This window comes from Elephas maximus, chromosome 6 (assembly GCF_024166365.1).
Source record: "Elephas maximus indicus isolate mEleMax1 chromosome 6, mEleMax1 primary haplotype, whole genome shotgun sequence".
Lineage (NCBI taxonomy): Eukaryota > Metazoa > Chordata > Mammalia > Proboscidea > Elephantidae > Elephas > Elephas maximus.
In genome coordinates this window covers 110,566,360-110,591,097 of record NC_064824.1, presented here as the reverse complement: position 1 = coordinate 110,591,097, position 24,738 = coordinate 110,566,360, and the positions used below count along the sequence as shown (strand labels likewise).

The 24,738-nt window shown below is 35.4% G+C and overlaps 1 protein-coding gene across 3 annotated transcripts in view; it reads left to right on the top strand.

Annotated features, from left to right (window-relative positions):
• Window positions 1-24,738, top strand: part of ERBB4 (erb-b2 receptor tyrosine kinase 4) — a 1,265,080-nt gene that overhangs the window by 427,144 nt on the left and 813,198 nt on the right. The window lies entirely within an intron of this gene.

The window sequence follows — 24,738 nt, the reverse complement described above, 5'->3', positions numbered from 1 at the left end:
TAAAGCATTTATTACATCAAGTTTAAAATATATTGTTTTTCTTAAAAAAAACATTTTACTATGCAGCTAATCATACGGAGGTATTTTTTGTGCTCAGTGACAGTTTTTATGGAACTCAGGGACTGTAACAACCTGAGACCTGAAGGTTGAGTAAGAAGATAGTTTAGTGAGGAGAGCATGGACCTAAGAGTGCCCTTGGCAGTGAGAAGTCCTAATGTAAGTACCTAAAGGCGAGAGAAACTGAGAGAAGTTCAGGATGGCTGAGGGAAGATTGCTGACTGGGTGAGGGTGGATTTGGGGTAAAGTGAAGAAACTGAGCTAGAGGGAGTTTAAGTAATTAGCCTAAGATTACAAAAGTAGTAGGTGAGGGTGCCAGTTTCAATAACAGGAAGCCTGGCTCTAGAACTAGAGTTAACTGTATTTTATAAAAATTGAGAATTTCATATTGAAAAAATGAAAAAACAACAACAAAAAAACACAATACAGCCATGTGATCTGTTGTTTTTGTTTTTTTAAACCTTCCTATTAGTATGACAAAATGTGATACATGGTTAAGTAAAGATCATGCTGCAGGAATAGTTTGTAAAATAAAATCCCCATTTAAATAAATATGGATGAAATGGCCAAGATTGCCTAGAAGAGGAGTGGAAAATGGGACTCGCAATCTAGTAATACAATATTGTTTTACCAAATGTTAAAAGTAGCTATTTCTGGAGGGTGTGATTATAGATCATTCTTATTTATGCCTCTGTATAATTCCTAAATATTGAATATACCATAGACTGCCAGAAGAACAAGCAATTCTGTCTTGGAAGAAGTGTAGCCAGAATGCTCCTTAGAAGCGAGGATGGTGAGACTTCACCTCAAGTACTTTAGACATGTTATCAGGAGGGATCAGTCCCTAGAGCAGGATATGCTTGGTAAAGCGGAGGGTCGGTGAAAAAGTGGAAGGCCCTCAACGAGATGGATTGACACAGTGGCTGCAACAATAGGCTCAAACATGGCAACGATTGTAAGGGCGGCACAGTGCTTTATTCTGTTGTATGTGAGGTCGCTGTGAGTTGGAACTGACTCAACGGCACCTAATGACAACATAAGTCCCACATTTTCTAAAACTAATATTTATTATTTACAATTAAAAAATAAATTTAATTTTTAATGTTCACAGAATTGAACTCCTAAAACTAATATTTATTATTTATACTTAAAAAAAATAAATTTAATTTTTAATGTTCACTGAACTGAACTCCTAGGAGAATTAAATGAGATGATGACTATGGAGGACATGACAAGGCACTGATGTGAAAGACTGACTTCAGTGATTTCACACTGCCACAGTATATGCTTAAAAACAAATGATTATAAATCCTAAATCATCTGTGAAAGCAGAACACATTTAGTTATTGTTATATGTCAACAATATGTTTTATTCTGCAACTATAAAACTTGATAGGGAGATTAGAATATATTTTCAAACAACCATAATATGTGCTTTATACTGTTTTAATCTACGTATCTGCTCATCGAGGAAAACAGATGCAAATTAGAAAGTTTAAAAATGTTGAATAAAATATTCTATTTTCCTTTGTAGTTAATAGATAAAATATCGATGGTCTTTAATTGAGACTCGATTGCAGTAACCTTTCACGAGGTGGGTACCAAGTTAGGGAACTAACATTTCTGTTGGAGAAGGCTAGGGTTATGGACAATACTACTGTCACTATTTTTAAGTGTCAGAGAGAGCCATTCTTCCTGAGCAGCTTGCTATGAAGGCCAAGCATGCATGAACGGGGTTTAGTGTCATAATCAAATAAAACTTACGTTGAAGGTTATCTCACATGAATTTAATGATATGCATAATTGTTATTCTGCTGCATAATAATTATGCATGACTATAAGGAGCTCCTGTAAATGATGTTAATTTGTCTGACTTTAGAACAGCCAAACCCAGGACAAGCAGGATGAGTCTGGGGGGGGAAAAAAAAAAAAAACAGGCAATCCCAGAAGGTGAGAAGCGTGAGAGAAGTCTGTGTCCTTTAGCACCTTTGCCTGCTATACACCAGATTCTCAAAATGGTCTCCTCTTGGAGAAAGGAAAGGAGGCAAAGGAGAATTGAAGGAAAATGTAAAGGTGCAGAAATAGAATAAATTAATGCTTTGAAAGTACCATCTTACACTGATTCTTGGCAAGCTTGTGTATTTCATACACTGAACACACATTTGTTGAGTGCCTTCTACTTGCCGGGTATTTTTTAAATACGAAGTTAAGCGTTGCAGAACAAGACAGACTCAGTCTCTGCCCTGAAAGTGCTTGTAACCTATGATGACCTGACTACGATGTCTCTATTCCCAAAGTGCTTTGGGTTGTACTAAAATAACTATCAAATACTGTTAGAATAATTTGTTGACATATCTGTTTCTCCCACACAAAAGAGTGAAAATCTAAGGGCAGGCGGGCACCAAGTAAGTGTTTTAAAAAATGCTTACTGAATAAAAAACAAAAACAAATGAGTGAATTTTGTTTGGGAGTTAAAATTGTTTAATGGAGAAGCAGGGATAATGTAAGGGTTTGTGTATGCGTGAGTGTGCTTGTGCATACGTGTGCACTTTATTTTATTTTAAGTAAGAACATTTCAACATCTTTGCACATGAAGAATAAGGAGATATTTGAAATATTTTCAACTGTATCTACTACTGTGTTGCAGTTTTTACATCTACCTTTCTATGATGTGTTGTTGTTAGTTGTTGTCCAGTCGATTCCAACTTATGGTGATCCCACATGTACAGAATAGGACTGCTCCACAGGGTTTTCAAAGCTGTGATCTTTTAGAAGCAGATTGCCAGGCCTGTCTACCTAGGTGACTGTAGGTGGGTTTCAACCACCAACCTTTTGACTAGTAGTCGAGTGCTCAACCATTTGCACCACCCAAGGATTTAGGTTAGCAAAATACTTTTTTCTCCTCAGTGATATTGTAAATTTGTTGTCTTTAAATATTTTTGGATTTTATTAATAGTTTACTTTTTGTAATATTTAAAACTCCCTTTGACCCATTTCATTTTACAGATCTATAAAAACAATATAAACAATAAAAAAAAAAAAACTTTGTAATGAGTCTGATCATGCGAATTCTATGTGAATATATGTAATCTTTTAAAGATGGTACTCCAGGCAGCAATTAGAGGTTTTATAAATAATTTTGGATTGAAAAGACACATTTGTGATAAAATATTCTTTCCATTTATCATCCTTATGAATCTAGCATATTTAACTTTAAAATAAAATGTAATTATTCTTTTAATATTTTTCACACTATGGTGTGTTTGATCTGGATATTTTCTTAACTAAAATCAAATAGCTATTCATATTATTTAGAATTTTGATGGCCCTAAAAATATGTTTTGTGGGATTTTTTTTCATATTATAGTTTTTTTTATAGTTTTAGTCTTATAAAGTGAAATGCCATTTCATTTTTATGTGGTTTAGACGTGTATAGAACTCTATACATATTCAGGGAAACCCTAGTGGTGTAGTGGTTAAGTGCTATGGTTGCTAACCAAAAGGTCAGCAGTTCAAATCCACCGGGTGCACCTTGGAAACTCTATGGGGCAGTTCTACTCTGACCTTTAGGTTTGCTATGAGTCGGAATTGACTTGACAGCAATGGTTTTGGTTTTTTTTATACATGTTCAGGTCATTGCATTCAACGTTTGTTTGACAACCTTAATGACCAAACCCACTGGGAAATTAATGTTTTCTTGAGGAAATTTACTTAGCAGTACTATGTCTACTGTTGTTGTTAGTGCCTTCAAGTTGATCCCGACTCATGACACAAATGGTTAAGTGCAAGACTACTAACTGAAAGATTGGTGGTTCAAACCTACCCACAGACACTTGAAAGTAAGGCCTTGTGATTTGCTTCTGAAAGTTCATAGCCTTGAAAAGCCCATGGAGCAGTTCTATTCTCCACACGTGGGTCTCCATGAGTCAGAATCAACTAGACAGCAGCAACTAACAATAACTTATCTACTATGTTTACTACCACTCGAACAACCATTATATCATAATGACATTTACTCTCCTCCTAGAATTTAACATAACCTATTTGTTTGTTTACTTGTGTATTTCTGTCTGTCCTATAAAGAATGTGTTTCAGTCTCCCCTCCTTGTGAAGGCAGGGACCTTGTCTTGTTCTGTGCTGTATGCTTAAGTGCTTAGAATAGTGCCTGGTAAGTGCCCATCAATAAACAAATAATATTCAGCAGCCGAGGTTGAGAAATGTTCTTTTTTATGTTACTATTTCATCTCAATCTTTTAAACTCATTCCGGTTTTTCTTCTTGCCCCTTAAGCATTGGTTGCGCCCAGATTTTTATCTTTAATTTTCTTTACTTATTCTGCACGGTTTTCCTTAATGATGTCAATTACTTCTATGCTTCCAACTACTCAGTTCATGCCGTTGCCTAATGTCTTAGTTATCTAATGCTGCTATGAAAGAAATACCACGATTAGATGCCTTTAACAAACAGAAATTTATTTTCTCACAGTTTAGGAGGCTAGAAGTCCAGAATCAGAGTGATGACTTGAGGGGAAGGCTTTTTCTTTTTGTCGGCTCTGGAGGAGGGTCCTTGTCTCTTCAGCTTCTGCTCCGAGGTTCCTTGGAGATCTCCATATGTCTTGTCATCTATCTTACCTCATCTCTACTCAGGTGGCTTATTTAATCTCTTTCATATCTCAATAGAGATTGACTCAAAATGCACCCTACACAAATCCTGCCTCATTAATATAACAAAGACAACCCAATCCCAAATGAGATTATAACCACAGGCATAGAGGTTAGGATTTACAACATATATTTTGGGGTACATAATTCAATCCATAACAACTACCAAGTCTACATTTTCTGCCCAAACCTCTCGGAAACGCCAGACAAATTTTCAATTGTTTTTAAAGACCTTCACTTAAATATTTTATAGCTGATGAAGCTTGGAGAAGATAAATAACTGGTTCTAGGCCCTGGTGGTGCAGTGATTAAGAGCTCGGCTGCTAATCAAAAGGTCGGCAGTTTGAATCCACCAGCTGTGCCTTGGAAACACTAGGGGCAGCTTTACTCTGTCCTATACGGTCGCTATGAGTCAGAATAACAAATACTTAGTAATGCTCAAATCCCAGCCAGTTGCCATCAAGTCGATTCCAACTTTCATGGTCGGTATTATTATTTTAAAAATGCGACTGGCATATTTTACTAGATTTTTGTACCTTTCATTCAGGTAACTACTTGACTAAATTAAAGTTTGCTTTCTAAAATTTGTTCATTGATCAGATTAGACTGATCAAATGAAAGAGAAGTGGATTGAAAAAACAAAGATAGTATAAAAATCTGTATGCTAAAGAAGCTTTTAAATATAGATTTATGTTGTATGCATATTGATGTGAAAAGCATGATTATTATACATTTATTTTTGATATACTGATTTTAAAAACTGCATATCAATTTAAAAAATTTAAAGTAGTATATATTTCAAAATTCAGAGAGAATGTATTGACCTGGCAAGTAGAGAAATATTAACCTCATGTCTTACTTTCTATAGAAACCAAAATAAATTTTGGATTTAACTGGAAAAAAAATATTAAAAACAAAGTTCCCCAAAAAGCTAGAAGAAAATTTGGAGCTTCTTTAATAAGTTTTGTTGTTGCTAGGTGCTGTCAGACTGGCTCTGACTCACAGTGACCCCATGTACAACAGCACAAAATGCCGCCCAGTCCTGAGCCATCCTCGTAATCACTGTTATGCTTGAGCTCATTACTGCAGCCACTGTGTTAGTCCATCTTGTTGAGGACCTTCCTCTTTTTTGCCGACCCTCTACTCTACCAAGCATAATGTTCTTCTCCAGGGACTGGTCCCTCCTGGTAACATGTCCAAAGTACTTGAGACGAAGTCTCACCATCCTAACTTTTAAGGAGAGCTCTGACTGTACTTCTTCCAGGACAGGTTTGTTCACTCTTCTGGCAGTCCATGGTGTATTCAGCGCTCTTCACCAACACCATAACTCAAAGGCATCAATTCTTCGTTTGTTTTCCTTATTTACTGTCCAGGTTTTGCATGCACATGAGGTGATTGAAAATACCATGGCTTGGGTCAGGTGCATCTTAGTCCTCAAAGTGACATCTTTGCTTTTTTTTTTTTTAACAGTTTAAAGAGGTCTTTTGTAGCAGATTTACAAATATTTAATAATATCTCCTTGAAATAAATCATGATGGAAAAGAACAGTTTTATCATATATGAATTATAAATGCTGGATGTCAAAATTCACTATACAATTAAAAGACAAAACAAAAACAATAAAAAATTCATACAAATATTTAAACAACAGTACAAAATGCGAAGATTCAGTAAAGTAAATGGGCAAAATACCTGAACAAGCTATATACATAAAAATAATTATATTAGATAAAGTAGCATATACTATAAATTATTTGAGGGCATCAACCTTCTCTTATTCATCTTTGAATTCTCCCTTTTTTCTTCACATCTTCACCCCTTTTTGTTCCACAGTACTTTGCAAACTGCCTTAGTGCATTGTATTATGTTTCCTTCCCCTGATATGAAGGAAAATGATACCATTTGTTATGTTTTCCTGTAACATTTAACTTCAACTTGTAAGGGCATATTGGAATAATAGCTTCCTCCTTTCTTGTACCTCGTAGAGATAACACACGAACATACACGTCGAATACTTTCTCCCTCTCTTTAGATTATGCTAGGTGTTCTGGACGTACCTCTAACATTTGTATTCTTCTTTATAGCTATAATTTCCTGAATCAGGCTAGTTTTTTTTTTTTTTTTTAATTCTCTAGTCATTGCAGGAAAAATTAGAATAGTGCTGTGTATTTCTAGATCTGTGACAGATTGCTATCGATTATGCTGTTGTAACTTCTCAGTAGCCCTGAGTCAAAAGAATGCTCTTTGGGTATTGTGCTACCCCCCTGGTAATGAATGGAGTAATAAAACCTTTGAATAAGTTTATAAATATGCATTATTCTTTGATAAATGCAAATTCCAACACAAATTCTGCCAAAAACATAATTATTTTAAAAGCATGAATGCCACAACTCAGTTCTCTGCTATTGTAGTGATTATTTGATGTGTCTTAGAAGTGTTAAGATAAATCACAGAAGAGAGACCTTTGGCCTGAGAATTACAGATTTCCCCCTCTACACAATTACAGATGTGAAGAAAGTTTGTATTACCACAGTTTAGGAAGCCAGTTGCTCCAATTGACAGTGGTAAGCTGAAAACAGAAGATGACAGCAAAAACATAGTTTACCAATGTTTTTCAAACGAATGGAATTTTATTTCTGTGGATTTAATTTTATTTCTGAGAAGTCTTATACCCTGAAGGAGAGATTCAATACATACACCCTCAATTTATTTCATTCTGCTTGGAAAATGCTTCTTTATTTCTGAGATGTAAAGTTTGCAAGGAAATTTTCAGAGTTACGTACTAGGGCAGATAAAGAGTAGTTTGCGGGAACTTCATTTCATTTCTGAGTTGCATGAGTTTTATCTTGTGCACTTTAGGATGTAGTAATTCTCAGTTGATGTCTCATTACTGAGTGCGACTTAAAGGCTTTCTAGTTGATTTTGAACATAGAATTTTAGAACTGGCAGTGACCTTAGGCATCATCTTATCTAATTCTTTAACGACTTTGGGTGTTTAAGTCTCCGTATATTGCATATTGAGAAATCCAATTATTTCCCAATTACGTTGTAATTCTTGTTTTAGAAGCATCCAAACAACAAGAAGAACAAACAACAATGCAAAATACTGGACATTTCTGTACTGATTTTTTTTTTTCCCCCAAATATCCCTTTCCTCTCTCGCATCTCCATATCAGTTTTATCCCATTGTAACCAATGTCTTTTTGAATAGAGAGATTCTCAGGTTTTAAGAGAGAAGGGGAGGTGGGGAAGGGAAGTCTGGCACCATTCTCTTGCTGCATTTCCAAATCTATTGGAAAAGCAAATCTGGCAAAGTACATAGGCTTCACTGCACACACAGAATTAGTGTTTGTACACTGTTAATTAAAAAACATTAAATAGAGTGAATGCTTGCAGTAGTTAGGGGCCTCTCTGCAAAAAAGCCCCCTAGCTGTTCGGAGATAAATTATGTAGGCGTCCCAGAGGAGTTTAAGTGTTGCTGGCGTTGCTATGGAATTTGACCGCTTCAGAGCCAACACAATGTTTTATGCATGTTAAGGTCCCCAGGCGACACTTGGCCCTCAAGTGCACTGACTTTTCAAAGAAGGACGAGACAGAATAGTCCATATTTTCAAATGAAGAATCATTACTTAGCTAAGAATTGTTTTTCTACTAACTTAGCACCATATGCTTCTAGGATCCTATTGTCAACAATTTTTAGCACTCTTGTATTTGGCTGTTTACTTAATGTTGAGGTTGAAAATAGGATGATTTAAACAGAAGGCAGAGAATCAGACAGAAACCAGCATGACTCTTCCCAGTCTGTGAATAGTCAGGATAACAAGCCTGTGTACATTAGTGTTATTAAAGAGCCCAGTCTAAAGATGTAACTGGTACTAGAATGAATAATTAATTTGTTACCTCGGCTAAATTCTTAAACCAAAAACTGGAGTTATTGGCCAGAGCAAAGTCAGGCAATAATGTCAAGATGCCAGGATAATATGAAGTGAAATGAAACTGCAAGATTCCGTCACGCTTCCTTTATGAGAAAGACAGTAGTAACTTGGCTCCCTAGTAGGGGCATCTAGAAAGTATAAGGTTAAGCCCCTTGAGACGTAGAGGTCAGGGGGTACAGATTGGGTGCAAATTCATTGGGCCTGATCTGGGGTAGGGTGAAATCAGTCAGGGTTGACCACAGTGGTACAGAGAGGGATATCCACACCAATATCTGGAAGAAAAGAAGCAGTGTTGAAGGATGACCTATAAGGCATGAGAGGATCCAGCAGCCAAAGAGATCTGAAACAGGTTTGCAAAATGAAGACATAAGAAGCCAGGGATTAGCAGAGCTGGGTGGACAACTCATAGCGACCCTATAGGACAGAGTAGAACTGCCCCATAGAGTTTCCAAGGAGTGCCTGGCGGATTCGAACTGCCAACCTCTTGGTTAACAGCCGTAACACTTAACCACTATGCCACTATAGGGTCACTGAAGGGTCGCTATGAGTCGGAATCAACTCGACGGCAGTAGGTTTGGTTTTTTGGGAGGATGGACAAAGCCAAGGTTGTATGTACAGTTGACTGTTGAGTTTCAAGTGTAAGCTGTGTTAGGTAACAAGTTTCAGAGTGGGTAGACTGACTGACTCTAAAGTTAACTGGTCTATAGCCATCCTTTGTTTTATCATAGGAATCCTGTCTAGCAGTGTGTAGAAAAGGCTTGGGTCATTTATCAACAATAGTCTTCTCTTTAGTCTTTATAAAACCAACCAACACCCGTTGCCATCAAGTTGATTCCAACTCACAGCGACTCTGTAGGACAGGGTAGAACTGCCCCAGGAGCAGCTGGTGGATTCAAACCGCCAACCTTTTGGTTAGCAGCCAAGCTCTTAACCAAGATGACCTGACATTTATAAAAATTGGCACCAAAATACTATTCATTGAGGAATGTGCTGGTAGAATGATAAGGCAAAGGGAGGCTCTGATAGGAGATGAAAGAACAGTAATTTTTCGATCACTGGTCTATTTATTTCTGGGAATAAGGAAAAAAAAAAAAAACTCAAGCTTTATGAACTAGTGGACTGTGGCTTGAGAAGATCTTATTATAACATTTTCTCTAGTGTCTGATATTCCAAATGGATTGTTTTTGCTGTTAGCACAATTTTAAAATGCAATATACATGGGCAATGGAAACACATTTAGGCTGTATAATTGTATTTCGTTTAGAATCACTCTGAGAGTTTTGGCATATGCTTAAAAGAAACAAAAACAAATACCTATCCTTAAATTTATAGATGACGGCTGCTGAGTAAACATTCAATTGCAAGTAAAGATTTCATTTTTTTAATTTCCCTAAAAATGGTTTAAGAATGTTTGAGTTACCAACTGTTAAACAATTCAAGATAGATACTAAGACATGAAAAAAAATCTGGGTTTAATATATATTAAGTGTCTACCTTTGTATTATTTTTGCTTCTTAATGTTGTTACTACTGTGTGTTCTGCCTCAGTCACAGTAAGGTAGTCTAGGTTTAAATCTACATATATTTGCAGTACTTTTTTGTGATATAGAATATTTAGTTCTCCTAACTAGAAAGGATAGAAAATGGAATATTAAGTCTCTACAATCTTGCTTAACATCTAAAATTAAGATACTAATTCTGGAAAGAAAAAAACATACAAATTAAAATATAATAAGTTTTTATATTAATTCTAGGGAACTAGAAATTAAGTAAATGATTTAGGCCTTTTCAGAAGGAATTTTTTTAGTCAACCAGTTTTTACTTAACCCATTTCTTCTACTCCTTGTTTTTGAGTCATTCTTAATTCCAAGGTAAATCTGTTAGTGTTTGTGGAAATTTTCATCGCCTCATTTCTAATTCATGAAAAATTTCAGAATATTTTCCAGAGATTCCTCTTTCCCAGGCAGGATGGCCAAAGCTTAAATTCTTGGCAATTAGTTTAATACTTTTGAATTTTATAATGGTCCCTTTAATGATTTAGGATAAAAAAAAGTTAGTATGAATAAAACTGCTTTATAAACCATATGATACTTTATAAATGTTATTAACTATAATTATAGTTATAATAATAATTTATTTTTCAAATCTTCTGACATTAGATTGTCATGGAATTGTTAGGCAGAACTGCAGGTGTGCAAATATTTAGGCAAACATGGTCTTTGAAGTCTTAATTTTCAAAACAGTTAAATTAAGAGTTGATTATTTCTATCACAAAAGGATTATTTGTTTATAAGATGATCTCCCTGAGCTTCTTTAAAAAGACAAGCTTCAGGACTATATTAAAATATGACTTAAATGCATAACTTAATTTGAAATTTTTTGAAGATTATGTTTATCATGTAATATTGATTAGCTTTTGTGTACATATGTTGCATGCTTTTGTTAACCCTTTAAAAAATCTTAACAAGCTACATTTAACTTTATTTAACCAAGGCATGAAAAAGAATATCAAGATGTTGCTAAGGATATATTTTCCAATTCCGTAATTGACTAGCCACTGTTTAGCCAAATGTTCTTAAACAGCCATGCCAAGCTTCCTGATACCATTTTCCTGCTGGCAGCAGGGCATTATGTTTAGGAGTCCTTTCCATAAAGATGGAGACTTTCATCAAATCCTTCAGTGTAACATGAGGCACTGTGCCATTGTAGACATAGCTTTGAACAGAAGAGTCTCATTCAGTTTCTGCCCTTAACTAGCTATTTGGTTTTTGTTAAATGACTTAACATCTCTAGGTCTCCTTTCTCGGGTCTATAGAGTGTGAACTGGGCTTGAAGACCTCTAAAAATCTTTGTGGCTCTAACATTCCGAGCATTAAAAATAACATTTGAGTTACTAGGATCTAGGAGCAAGAATTTCAACACTTCATCCATCCATTTCTTAAATATTTATTGGGTACCTACTATGGGCCAGGTAGTTCTAAAAGCCATAAACATCGAAGTGAACAAAATAGAGTCCCCCCCCCTCATAAAATTTACATGCTAAATAAATCTATAGTAGGTAAATCAGGGGTAAGTGGCATAAAATGCAATGCTTTAGAACAAAAACGAAACCAAACCTGTTGCTGTTGATTCCAACTCACAGCGACTCTATAGGACAGAGTGGAACTGCCCCATAGGCCTTCCAAGGAGCGGCTGGTAGATTTGAACTGCCTACCTTTTGATTAACAGCCGTGCTCTTAACCACTGAGCTACTAGAGTTCGTGTTTTAGAATAGTGTTTTTTTTTTTTTTTTTTAGTCAAAATGTGGTGCACAGGCCAATGCCTGTCTGTTACCGATCCGTAAGACAAGTTCATAAGTTGATAATAAGCATTTAGAAACTTTCAAGGAAATTTAATGGAATAATTTATATCTGTTGAATCAGTCACAGTTTGGCCTTATGTTTTGAATGCTTTTAATTTTTATTTCAAATTTTTAAAAATTTTTATTGAATTTTCTAAAATATTTTTCAGTGACATATTGAAAGAAAAAAACTATTTTTTTTTTTTTTTTTTTTACCAGAGATAGTTTGAAAACAATGATTTAGAGAGTGATGAAGAAGTAATTTTTTAAGACACTGTATCTGAGAAGGGCAATGGGTCAGCAAAGGAAATAAGTGGTCCAATTCGTGGATTAATAGAATGCCTGATTAAAAAAAAAAAAAAAGAGTAGGGGAAGTCAAGAAGAAAAATAAGAACATGGAACAGGAGTCTATTGCAATACTCAGATAGAGACTGTGGCGACCCGAATTGCGGATAATATCAGGTGGAGCAGAAAGAACATCAGGCGAAGCTGGTGTTCTGATGGTGGAGCTGACAGGATTTGCATATGGCATAGATGAGCCATTTAGGAAAAAAAGAAGAGTTGGTGTGCCTAGATTTTTACCGGAGTAACTGGGTGAGTGAGGGGCCATTTTTTTTTAGATAAAGAACTTGGAGTTTGAAGGAAGTTGGAAGGTAGGAGTGGGTAAGCCATCTAGAAAAATTTTTTAGTTAAAAAAAAAACAAAAAAACAGATTAAATCTTGAAAGTTAAATTTTGGAGCAGCCTTACTGCCTGTACAAACTTTATTGAAATGCATTTATAGCTCTCAAAATGATCGTTCTTAGAAATTTGGCTGTCTTTACACTTATTTTCTTGATCCAGTGTAAGTGAGGAATAGCAGATGAGAAGGAAGTGAGTCACAAGGAGAGATGAACAGGGAGCAGAGTGTCTTCATTTATAAAACCAGCCTGTCCTGCCTGAGAATGTACTGCTCTAGAATCCCTTTGTTCTGTTTTTCAAACCTCACCTACAGTGTCTACCATGGATTCTAGTATACTGCATAACAACTAACAATGCAAATCTGTAGTTCTGAATTTACAATTTTTTCAATGTGTTCTGGGTATATATGCATTTCAGCTTGTTTATGAGTAATTTTATTTGACTGAAATACACTACTGTTGAACACAAATAATTCAGTACAAGTATTTGTAGACAACATCTAATTGGTGTCATGCTTTGGAATGAGAACTACTCATGATATTAGAACTGATTTTGAATCCTGGCTCTTCCACTAAGGTATTCTCTGGTTGTGTTATTTCACTTTCTAAGTCTCAGTTTCCTCATCGATAAAAAAATATATAATAATAATACCTGCTGAATATTATTGTTATGAAGATTGAATAACAATGTGTATTTACTTACAAGAATTTCTGGCACCACTAATACAAAGATGGAAAGGACTACTAATACTAATATAATTTAATATTAATAATTTTGGAATAATATAATTTAAAAATAAAATAGGAAAGGTAAATTGTTGATGAACCTGAAGCAATATTACACAATTTTGTATAATATCCAATAGCATAAACTAGAAAAGAAAAAGAGTAAATATAGAAACTATATAATGAACATGGAGCCCTGGTGGTGCAGTAATTAAGAGCTTGGCTGCTAACCATAAAGGCTGGCAGTTTGAATCCACCAGCAGCTCCTTGGAAACCTTATGGGGCAATTCTATTCTGTCCTGTATGGCCACTATGAATTGGAATCGACTGGATAGCAAAGGGTTTTCTAATGAATATACATAAAATATATACATTATAAATATAAATATATGTATATATATGTGTGTGCATATATATATATATATTTATAAATCATAAGGTTTTCACTGGCTAATTCTTCTCAGAAGTAGACTGTTGGGCCCTTATGGAACCTCGACTGAAACCTGTCCACCATGGGTAACCTTGCTGTTATTTGAATACCGGTGGCCTAGCTTCCAGTGTCAAGCAAAACTCAAGCCCCCAAAGTACAACAAACTAAGAGGTGCCTGGGTAAAATCTTGCTGAAGATCATTCAAAAGTTGTTGCAGCAGTATATCGAGAAGAAACTGCCAGAAATTAAACCCAGATTCACAAGAGAATGTGGAATAAGGGGTATCATAGCTGACGTCAGATGAATCCTGGCTGAAAGCAGAGAATACCAGAAGATGTTCACCTGTGTTTTATTGACTATGCAAAGGCATTCGGCTGTGTGGATCATAACAAATTATGGATAGCATTGTGAAGAATGGGAATTCCAGAACACTTAATTGTGCTCATAAGGGAACTGTACATAGACCAAGAGGCAGTCATTCGGACAGAATGAGGGGATACTGCATGGTTTAAAGTCAGGAAGTATGTGCATCAGGGTTGTATATTTCACCATACCTATTCAGTCTGTACGCCGAGCAAATAATCTGAGAAACTGGAGTATGTAAAGAGCATGGAACCAGGATTGGAGGAAGACTCATTAACAACCTGTGTTATGCAGATGACACAACCTTGCTTGCTGAAAGTGAAGAGGACTTGAAGCACTTACTGATGAAAATCAAAGACTACTGCCTTCAGTAGGGATTATACCTCAACATAAAGAAAACAAAAATCCTCACAACTGGACTATAAATGGAGAAAAGATTGACATTGTCAAGGATTTCATTTTACTTGGATCTACAATGAACACCCATGTGAGCACAGTCAAGAAATCAAAATACGAATTGCATTGGCTAAAATCTGCTGCAAAAGATCTCTTTAAAGTGTTGAAAAGCAAAGATATCACCTTGAAGACTAAGGTGCGCCTGACCTAAGCCATAGTGTTTTCGATCGCCTCATAGACATGTGGAAGCTGAACGATTAATAAAGAAGACCATAGAAAAATTGATGCCTTTAAATTGTGGTGTTGAAGAAGAGTATTGAATATACCACGAACTGACAAAAGAATGAACAAACCTGTCCTGGAAGAATTTCAAGAATGCTCCTTAGGAGACTTTGTCTCACATACTTTGGACATATTATCAGAAGGGATCAGTCCTGGAGAAGAACATTATGCTTGATAAAGTAGAGGGTCAGTGAAAAAGAGGAAGACCTTCGACAAGATGGGTTGACACAGTGGCTGGAACATTGGGTTTAAGCATAACAATGATTGTAAAGATGGTGCAAGACCAGGCAGCGTTTTGTTCTGTTGTACATAGGGTCGCTATGAGTCGGAATTGACTCAATGACACTTAACAACAACTCTAAATCATTTCATTGTTGAATAAAATTAAAGGATCATAAAAAGTAATAATTTGAATTAGCATATACAATCCTATAGAGAAATGGCAGAACATAGAATGGATCCCTATTTATCTTGCCTTTCTTAAAATTAAAAATAAATCCTTTCTGAAAATAAAATTCACATTTTATATACAAAATACTTATAACTTAAAAATCAGTTTGAAAATAAATATGACCTACAAAGTTTTTCATCAGAGATAACCATTTTCAACATGTGGTTGTATTTTTCCCAACTAATATCTTTACACAGATATGCTTATGCATAGACTTCTATATTCTTTAAAAGTATCTTTGAAAAATGATTGTTTGTATTAAGTGTTATTGTTTTATTTTTGAAACCATAGCAATAAAAAAAAATACAGGTACAAGAGACTTATTTGTGAAAAAAATAATACATTTAAACAGGAGATTCAGTAATCATAGTTTAATTTGCAATAAGTCTTCTTTACAGGTTATAATCAGATGATAGATACCTCTAAAAAAAATGAACATTTGCTAAGAATGTAACAGAGAATTGATTCTGTTTTATCCTGGCAGAAAATATCAGTATAAACCTGAATTCTATAAGGAAAGAGGCGTTTATCTGTATAATTTTTCCTTAATACATATTATTTTTGTGTCAGGAATTAAAAATGAATCATGTTCAGAATAGGAGTGCTTCAAATTTTAAAACTGATCAAATTTGTGGTGTGATTAGATTAAAAATAGTTGTTAGGTAAACATCAAGTGATTTAGTTTAAAGTTTTTACTTACTCTTCTAGAACTTTTTTTTTGGTATATATCCACTTTTGCCAGTTATATAATATAGATCATTTTATTTTATGCTTATTTGCACAGACTCTCAAAAGTTCCTGTTAAACTAAAACTGATATTGTTTCATTTTGTTTTTCAATTAGCTGAATAAAGCAAGTGTAGGGTATGGTATTTCTCCAGATGTGGATGCTGGCAAATTGATCGATAGTATCATTTACTACTGTAATAAAGACCTGCCAGAGAGTCGAACTCACTCCTCATTTCTCAGTCTCACAAGTCTCCATCTTTTACAACACACAATGATGTATATTTCCTGCGTTGATTTCTTGCTTTATGTTTTATTTTAGGTAAAATTAATTTTGACTTTGATTATGGTTCTGGTCCAGTGGCACAGAAAAACTGAGAAAAGGTATTATTTATCTTTAATAGAAACTTAACCAAATTTCTATCATAGTATTACTCCCATCAATTTTAGATGTTTTGTAAAAGAAAGCAAAATGTTATAAATTTCAGATATGTTCTTGTTGTTAGGTGCCGTTGAGTCAGTTCCAACTCATAGCGATCCTATGCACAACAGAACGAAACACTGCCTAGTCCTGGGCCATCCTTTCAATCCTTGTTATGCTTGAGCTCATTCTTGCAGCCACTGTGTCAATCCATCTTGTTGAGGGTCTTCCTCTTTTCTGCTGACCCTGTACTCTGCCAAGCATGATGCCCTTCTCCAAGGACTGATCCCTCCTGACAACATGTCCGAAGTATGTAAGATGCAGTCTCGCCATCCTTGCTTCTAAGGAGCATTCTGGCTGCACTTCTTCGAAGACAGATTTGTTTGTTCTTTTGGCAGTCCGTGGTATATTCAATATTCTTCACCAACACCACAATTCAAAGGCATCAACTCTTCTTCAGTCTTCCTTATTCATTGTCCACGTTCACATACATATGATGCTATTGAAAATACCATGACTTGAGTCAGGGGCACCTTAGTCTTCAGGGTGACATCTTTGCTCTTCAGCACTTTGAAGAGGTCCTTTGCAGCAGATTTGCCCAATGCAATGCGTCTTTTGATTTCTTGACTGCTGCTTCCATGGCTGTTGATTGTGGATCCAAGTAAAATGAAATCCTTGACAACTTCAATCTTTTCTCCATTAATTATGATGTTGCTCATTGGTCCAGTTGTGGGGATTTTTGTTTTCTTTATGTTGAGGCATAATCCATACTGAAGGCTGTGGTCTTTGATCTTCATTAGTAAGTGCTTCAAGTCCTCTTCACTTTCAGCAAGCAAGGTTGTGTCATCTGCATAACACAGGTTGTTAATGAGTCTTCTCCAATCCTGATGCCCTGTTCTTCTTCATATAGTCCAGCTTCTCATATTATTTTTTCAGCAAACAGATTAAATAGGTGTGATAAAAGAATACAATCCTGACTCACACCTTTCCTGACTTTAAACCAATCAGTATCCCCTTGTTCTGTCTGAACAACTGCCTCTTGATCTATGTAAAGGTTCCTCATGAGCACAATTAAGTGTTCTGGAATTCCCATTCTTAGCAGTGTTATCCATAGTTTGTTATGATCCACATAGTCAAATGCCTTTGCATAATCAATAAAACACAGATAAATATCCTTCTGGTATTCTCTGCTTTCAGCCAGGATCCATCTGACATCAGCAATGATATCCCTGGTTCCACGTCCTCTTCTGAAACCGGCCTGAATTTCTGGCAGTTCCCTGTTGTTATACTGCTGCGGCCGTTTTTGAACGACCTTCAGCAGAATTTTGCTTACGTGTGATATTAATGATATTGTTCTATAATTTCCACATTTGATTGGATCACCTTTCTTGGGAATAGGCATAAATATGGATCTTTTCCAGTCAGTTGGCCAGAAAGCTGTCTTCCATGTTTCTTGGCATAGACGAGTGAGCACCTCCGGCGCTGCATCTGTTTGCTGAAACATCTCAATTGATATTAAAAAATTTGAGGTATAGATCTTACTTATTTACTACTCCTTTCACACCTAGGCCAGGGCCTCACACGTTGTGAATACCCAGTTAATGTTTGCTGAATAATTTCATGAAAGAACAAATGATTGCATGATAGATATTGCCTAGTGTTGACTATCACCTTATCAAACACCTTATTGCAAGTACTGTCTAAAGATGATTGTGGTGTAAAAATAACCCCCCAGTGCTCATCTAAATCTGTTTTAGAGGAACTACTCTGCCAGAAATTATGAAATCTGGTTTTAAAATAATGACTTTGGGTTATGAGAAAACAATTTAAAATAAATTATGACATGCCATATTTTCTTACATAGTATATGTCAGGTGGATGTTTTTTATTCCTCATCCAAGAGGGTTACATTACTAGTAATTAGCTTCTAAAACACCCAAAAAGCTTTGTTAAAGGGTGATCTCACTTAGCGTAGACAATATGTAGAGTATCTGAAGATACAGAAAAAGGTCTTCAGTCAATAATGTTGTCTGTTGCACCCCTTCCCCTCACCCCATTTCTAACACTAACATGCTTTCCTTTTGATTCAAATGAGTTGTTAAAACTTATTTACATACAACTTTACCTTGAATTTTTTTTTTTTTTTTTTTTTTTTTTTTTTACCTTGAATGAGCAAGTTTGGGTAGATGATCCAAGGTAGTGGGGTGAACCAGGTCTTCTGTTTATAGTTACGGTGGTCCATCACTGAAAATCTGTATCTGGACTGGGGACCAGGTGGAAATTAAATGCATCCCACATTCTGATCACAAAACCATGTGCCCTGGCATGGGGTTATTGCACCCAGAGGAGGAACATCATAATGTATTTACACAGAGGCACCAGTGGCCCTGGGGTAGAGAATGCCATAAAAGAAACCCTAAAAGAAGCATGTGGCGACAGCTGTGCCATATTTCTCTTTTGCTGTTTCTCAATTTGCCTATTACTATTATAGCATGATTGACTATCCGTAAAAAGTGCCTAGCACACATTATCAGCCCAGAGTAAACATTTGTCCATGGAAAGTATGAAAAAGGAGCTCCTTCTGCACCAATGGAAGAGATGGGCCATAGTCCATTTCTTAATGTGCATATTTGTCAATGCTTAGGAAACCAGCCTTGATATATGAGTATAGTATCATATTAAGACCATCTAGGCTAATTCTTTTAAATACTTCTTAACAGGAAAAACCACACACACTGCCACTGGCAAAGGTTTCACAGTGACAAGGCATCACAATCGGGCTGGCTTTTATTACACACAGGGGGATGGTTGAAGGTGTGATAAACTAGAGAAGAAAGATGGTTACTACTGCTTACATACTTATCTTCCACTGGCATTCTAACAGCTTGGAGGTTTGAACTGTCCCTCTTAATCTGAGAGAGTGCATCCAGATTCACAGCAAGACCTCAAGGAGAGTCAGATGGGGCAGATGGCAGATGAGTCATTTGGCAAGCCTTGATGAGTGGAAATTGTTTGCTTTAATTGCTTGTCAAGTCCAGTACCTACATTAAAGTTAAGGGCCTAGCACTTTGACAGAAAACAATATAAAATAAATAAGAAGGACTTTTTATGCACATGTTTGTGAGGGTGGGAGGGGAAGGTTAAAAAAAAAATGGCTTGGTGGAAATAGTACAAGGTAGTGGTAACAGGGAATATTGTTTCATACAAGTACAGATGATAGAAATATAATTTCTAAATCTAGGAAGACTTGGTATTGTTTTATCTTCTCAACGTTCAACATAGGAATTTTATGGAACATAATTTAAGAAGAAAAACCTAATCAAATATGTAAAAGCATGAAAACAATTAAAAAAACTAAAAATTATGTGTAAAGAGTTAAAAGTCAATTGTCGATGCTCCACATAATATATTTAAAATCATTTGCAATTATTTTAATATTTGTAAGCTAATATTTGAAATATAAAATGGACAAATTAGAAGAATAACCTACTATATTGGGAAGATGGGATTAGGGTAGATGACTCACAAAACATATAATTCTTAATTAAGAGTCACTCATGCATAATATTTATAGCTATCATTTTGTGTGATAGTCTCTGATAATAAACTTATTTCTCTTTCAATGTCATTTATCAGTTTAAGGATGCTTGAGGGTATTCAGGAACAACTGCAAATAAACAAAAGAGGTAAAATACAGAGATATTTTAGATAGCTCAACAGCAGAATATATAGTCTATAGACTTGCCTTTCTTCAGTCTTGGTATAGAATGACTATGTCTTCCCTAGCTACAACTCTATTAGTGAAGGTCTATGATGCCAAATGTCCTTTTTCATTTGGCTCAGGTTTTGTTTAGAAAGTCTTTTAGTTATTTCCACAAATAGTGTGATTTGTCATTTTGGAAGTCAGTAAAGCAGTGAGAGAGAATAAAGAGAGACTTTATGGGGTCATTTATTTTCTTATAAAAAAATAACCAATTGTTACATTGAAAATATATTATTTCTAGCCTTATACAATGTAAATCATAAAATATTTCCTATTTTGGTATTAATATTTTTATTTCCTTAATACTTTTAAATTTTAATATGTAAAATATAAATTTTCTGAAATATATGCCCATTTCAATTATTTTCATTTTGAGCCTAATGATATCTGATAAAAAATATTTAAAATCATTGGTATACATCTTTTAATATTAAAAAGAAACAGTACAAATAAAGCAGGAGCAAATAAAACTCAGAAGTACCTTAATGGAATAACTGTGATGGTTCAGTGTGGTTCATTCCAGGAATACAAAGATGGTTTGATATTTGAAATTCGTTAATAATTCACTTTAAGAAGTTAAAAAAATTTTTTTTCCAAAAATGCCAAAAAATACATGATAAACTTCAACATTGAAGTCTGAAATAAAACCCCTTGTAAAGTAGAATTCTAAAACATATAACCTGAAAAAAATACATGCTGTGACAAGGGATGCATTTCCATGAATGTTAGAAAACAGATAGGAATGATTGTTATGTCTATTACCTCCAAAGATTTTTCTAGAAAAGCAGACCAGTACCAGCCAAGAGAATAAAATAATATGATTGCAGACCTGGATAAATCAAGAGACTCAATCAAAAAAACAGATTTGAAACCAAACAAAAAAAAACCAAACCCGTTGCCATCGAGTTGATTCCGACTCATAGCGACCCTATAGGACAGAGTAGAACTGCCCCACCTGGTTTCCAACGAGTGCCTGGTGGATTTGAACTGCTGCCCTTTTAGTTAGTAACTGTAGCTGTTAACCACTATGTCACCAGGGTTTTCCCAAGTATTTAGCATGGTAGCCAGATTAAGGGAAAAAAACATACAATAGACATTACGCTTTCTTTTTTTTATAAATTGAAGTAATAACCAATTCAATAATATGATAAAAATACTTCCTAAAAGAACAAAAGTATAAAATATCTAGGAACAACCATAATCAGAAAGTTTTGTGATTTATGTAAAGGGACATATTTAACTTTGTTACACAATCAAGCATACTTGTATGTGTATGTGCACACATGTGCTTTAATTTACATTAATGAAATTTACTTTTTTGTTTTTGGTGTATAGTTCTGTGAATTTTAATTCATGTATGCTGTAGAGACTCTATATGACAGACTAGAACTGGCCTATAGGGTTTCCTAGGCTGTAATCCTTACAGGAGCAGATCATAAAGTCTTTTCTCCTGTGGACCCACTGGTGGGTTCTGACTACAGACCTTTTGGCTAGCAGCCAAACGCTTAACCAATGTGCCGCCAAAGCTCCTTTAATTCATGTATGTTGTTGTTGTTAGGTAACGTCGAGTCAGTTCCAATTCATAGCAACCCTATGTACAACCGAACAAAACACTGCTCGGTTCATTCTTGTATAGATCTTTGTAATCACCACCACAGTCAGTATATACAACAGTTCCATCACCCCTAAAATATCCCTTATTATTTATCCCCTGTTCAGTCAAACCTTCACTCCACCCCTAACCCCTAGCTGATCTATTCTCTATCCTTATAAATTTTTTTCTTGAATAATGAATGTCATATAAATGCAATCTTACAGTATGTAGGCTTTTGAGGCTAGCTTCTTTCAGTTAGATTAAAATCTTTGCAAGTGTTCCATATTGTTGTTCTATCAATCATTCATTCATTTTTACTGTTTAAAAACACTTTATCATTCACCCATTGAAGGACATTTGGGTTATTTCTAGTTTTTAGCAAATTTGAATAGAGCTCTGATAAGCATTCAGGTATGTTTTCATATAAACATAAATTGTCATTTCTCTAGGGATATACATATGAATAGAATTGTTGGGTTATTTTGCATAAGTGTGTGTTTAACCTTATGTAAAAAAAACTGCCAAAGTGTGACCTCCTCAAGAGCATTCACTGTGTGTAGATCAATACATAATGTGGAGTTGTATTTTAGAAATAAATTCAATTGCAAAATTTTTTAGTTGGAAGGAACCTGGAGATCAACTCCTATTTAAGGGGAAGAGCGAATTGAACCCAAAGAGAAGAAATTAATTGTCTATGTTTGTATAGCTAGAGTATTGAAGAAAGGAAAGAAGTCCTGGCCTCCTCTCTCCCTCTCCTTTCCTAGTGTTCGTTCCTTTATATCAGACTGATTTCAGTACATCACCATGCAGGCTTTGTGTTTTACTTTTATTTGATATACCACAGTGTGCACATATACTATATATTTGAGTAAATAACAGTAGTATTTATTGAACAGTGTCAATGAGACAGATGCTTTAAAGCAAGTTATGTGTATTGACTCGTTTAATCCTCACAGCAGTCCTTGAGGTGGAGGCTGTTGTTATGCCCATTTTACCAGATGAAGAAAATGAACCACAGAGAGTCCAAGAAACTTGTCCAGGATTACATTTCAGTCCAGTGATTGAGCCAGATTCCAAATACTAGAGATAGACTTTAAGCCCTGTGAATTAATCCTCAAAACTGGATTGCATTGCTAACAACACTCAGCTTACAAACCCCCTGTATAAACACATAAAAGCTGAGACTCTATGAGGGAGTGACTTGCTCACATTCACTCAACTTAAAAAAAAAAAGAGGAGCCAGAGCTTCATGCTGGCTCAATTCTGTTTCTCAGTGACTCCGAAATCCATTTATTAATTCAACAAATATTGATTAGTGACCTATGATGTGACTGCTCTTCCAGGTGTTAAGCAGTCAAAGGGCCTGTCTCCTGTGGAGACTGGATTTGAATGTAGAGACAAACAATAAGCAAGTACACAGCAAACGTATAACGTACTGTGAGAAGACAATGAAACAGAAATGAAGGAGAAGAAGACAGAGTGCCATGTATGGAAAGCAGTTGCATATTTTAGAGGTAAGGTAGTCAAAGAAGGCTTTTCTGAAAAGGAGACTTTTGAGCAAAAACCTGAATACAGGTTTTTACAGGCTATGGTGAGAATTTTTTGTGATTAGAAGCTGAGCAGTATTTTCAATAAGAAACATGAAAAATTTGTTTTTTAAAAAATCACTGAGGTGCCTACGTGGAGAATGAACTAAAGGGGGCAAGTAGGGAATACAGGTCAGTTAGGAGGCTACTGCCAAAGTCCAGGTGACAGAGAGCAGTGGCTTGGACTAAATGACCATAGCAGTGGGTGCGGCAAAGTTTGCCCCATTTGGGGATATGTTTTGAACAGAGAGCCGACAAAACCTGCTGTGTCCACGTAAATATAATAGCACTCATAATAGTCACTGAAAATGTTAATTGCTTCATTTGTGCTCTTTAAATATTTTATGTTTTGAGCTTTACCACACTCCAAATTTTTAAGTGCTCAACAGTGTGCATTAATCTAAACCCTATTATTATGTTAACACATCTGAAAGAGAAAATACTTATCACAATTACATTGGATTGAAAAATTAGAGAATTTTTATCAGGTTACCAGGTATTTTCGTGCAGGCTAACTAACCAACCCATTGCCGTGGAGTCAATTCCAACTCATAGTGACCCTATAAGACAGGGAAGAACTGGCAAATACAGTTTCCAAGGAGTGGCTAGGGGTTATAAACTGCCGACCTTTTTGGTAAACAGTCGAGCTCTTAACCACTACACACCAGGGGTCCTTTTTGTGCGGACAGTCCCTGAATTATGCACACAGAATATGTGCGTGGTTTATATATACTATGTGCCTTGTAAGGAGCCCTGGAATCTACTCCTATAAAGATTACAGCCTAGGAAACCCTGTGAAGCAGTTCTACTCTGTCTCATAGAGTCACTATGAGCTGGAATTGACTTGATGGCACATAATTACACTGTACCTTGTGTAACTACATGAGCCCTTAGCAAAGATTTTAGAGTATTTTTTTATCAATATATTTTTTACATGAGACTAGGTACACAGTAGATGCTAAATAATTATTCATTTCTTAATTGATATCCTTGATAAGCATTTGATTTAAAAGGTAAGCAAAAATTTGATGTCTTTTTTTTTCTTCTTGCATTCTTTCTTTGGTAAACGAATGGAGTGCTGGTTTCAATAACCATAACAAACCTGGCATCGTAATTGATTTTTAGTATTAATATGGATATTGTTAACTTTTTTCATCTTGCTTCAATTATATTTTCCTGCTTGAATCAAATGAATAATTTCAACTCACCATCTTTGTATTGCTACACACTCGAATTATAGCCTTAATTTTTTATTGAATGAAGATTAAGTAGTTCACTCACTGCTGGATATAAAACTTAAGTCAAGATGAATAAAAGGCCCATGTTTACAA